Source organism: Tenebrio molitor, unplaced genomic scaffold (assembly GCF_963966145.1).
Source record: "Tenebrio molitor unplaced genomic scaffold, icTenMoli1.1 SCAFFOLD_716, whole genome shotgun sequence".
NCBI classification, from domain to species: Eukaryota; Metazoa; Arthropoda; class Insecta; order Coleoptera; family Tenebrionidae; genus Tenebrio; species Tenebrio molitor.
Genome location: NW_027184212.1, coordinates 1 through 2,062, shown reverse-complemented (window position 1 = coordinate 2,062; position 2,062 = coordinate 1). Strand labels below are relative to the sequence as shown.

Here is a 2,062-nt window from a genome sequence, read left to right as displayed (position 1 = left end):
CGGCGCCGCTCGATTTCGTCATAAATCTCAGCCGTACCCCCCACGATAATTGACAAGTCTGTCATACAGCCCTACCATTTAAAACCTTTATTCTCTTCGTTTTAAAAATAGTTTCGCATGGTTTTTCTCTCTTCTCGTTTTACAATGGTCCAGTGACTAATAAATGAGTGTTGTGTTATGAGTTTGTTCGAGCTCAAAAAAACGTGGTTCGAAATTGTTTAACGTTTAACGAATGGTAAGTTATTCTAGTTTTTATGTTGGTCTTAACGTGTTAGGGGCCAAGAATACAACATTGTCTGTCCATTATAACATAGAACTGATATGTTGAATTCAGATCTCTAATTATTTAAAAACCAAAAAAATAAAGCAGCAGTCAAAGTGGCATGTACGCGTAACCTAATATATATTTTTTTTACATTAAAAGATCGCCGTCTTCCTCGTCGCACTTACGACATTTGCATATGTTATCTTTGTTAAACTCACGGAAGGAATATAATGAACCGGTCACCCGTCCAAGTGCTGACCGCTGCCCGCGTGGCTTACCTTCGGTGATCGAACGACAACCTTTACCGTTTGACGAGTTTTTATTCTGCAATTGTTTACAATTAATCGACAAAAAAAATTGTTTTCTTAATTATCTAGTACTTAAAGCTATGAATCTACATTATACGGGTCTGTGCATGTTTCCGAATACCTGCACGAAAAACAAATCGGTTCGGTGGTTGCTATGGATTTCAAAAAAAAACAAAAAGTGTTGGGGGGCAACGGCACGCGGTGTTCCCAAGCGGTCACCCATCCAAGTACTGACCGCGCCCGACGTTGCTTAACTTCGGTGATCGGACGAGAACCGGTGCTTTTCAACGTGGTATGGCCGTTGCCGTGGTGTTTAGGTGTGATCGTTGGTGTAAAATATATTGCTTTTAACATTCCGATGCACGAATATGAACATCAAAACGCGATGCGTTTCGTTTCCGTATGCACTTACCCTCTGACGACCGACGTCGGACCGAACTAACGGGAAATCCCACAACAACCACCACGTCACGCTCTAACGACAAGAGAGACTACTAGACGGACTGGCGATCTCCCGCGTCGCACATTTTTCGACCGCCGGCGGCGGTGGAAAATCCAGAATTTCACCCCACCTACCGCGCTGCTTGCTCCGACGACGACGAGATTCCCACATTTGGATCGACCGAAATATGTAAGTAATATCAGGAAGTTCCGATTTTCGAGAGGAGACCTGTGTTTCTATTTACCTATCTATAATAATTATCGTTATAATCATCATATCATTATTATTATTATTAACATTATTATTTATTACCATTATTATTATTATTATTATTATTTATCGTCCCTCGGATTCGGCGATCTTCGAAAATCCAAGTTGGACCGTTAGACATTCGAACGCGGTGTGCGTGGCTGACGAGTTGTTATTTTTGGCGTTTTTTCTTCGATCTTCACCCCGACTTCGGACGACGCAGGTCGGACACGAAATTACGAAGAGAGAAAGACGGAAGAAAGGAAGAAAACCTGAAGATCCGTCGAAGAAAATATCGGAAAACTCGTAGGTGCGGCATCGGTCGGACGATGAAGACCGTCTCCTTTCGGATGATCCTCTCGACGGACTTTCGGCCGTCCCGAAGGGTCCGGACGGCAACGGGACCCGTCGTCGACTCGTCCCGTTTCAACTTCCGCCGAAAACGATCGACCTGAACGTCGGAGAGGCGGTTCGCGGCATCCTGTTGTCGGAATTGCCTCGGTTCGAACACCAGGTCCTTTCTGTGCTTCGACCGTTTCGGAAGCGTTTGGCGACGCGAAGATGTCGTAAAATCGAGAAGGTGGCGCGGTATTCCGGGAAGAGATGGACCAATATTTCGGCGAACGAAATATGGATTCCCGGAATCGACGCGTCTACCCCGCACCGCCGACGTAAACCGTCGGTCCCGAATCGAAACCGTGACGACCCGGATTTAGGGCTGGTGGTTGGAGGGGCGTGTACCTGATTCGAAACCCACCGACGTTCCGAGACGAACTTCGCTATCTCCAGGGAAACTTC

At 45.8% G+C, this 2,062-nt stretch overlaps 1 non-coding gene across 1 annotated transcript; it reads right to left on the bottom strand.

Annotated features, from left to right (window-relative positions):
* Positions 1-759: 759 nt before the first annotated feature.
* On the bottom strand, positions 760-879 carry LOC138140986 (5S ribosomal RNA). Its single transcript, XR_011162888.1, has one exon. It is a non-coding gene; the product is annotated as a 5S ribosomal RNA (ribosomal RNA).
* Positions 880-2,062: the final 1,183 nt, after the last annotated feature.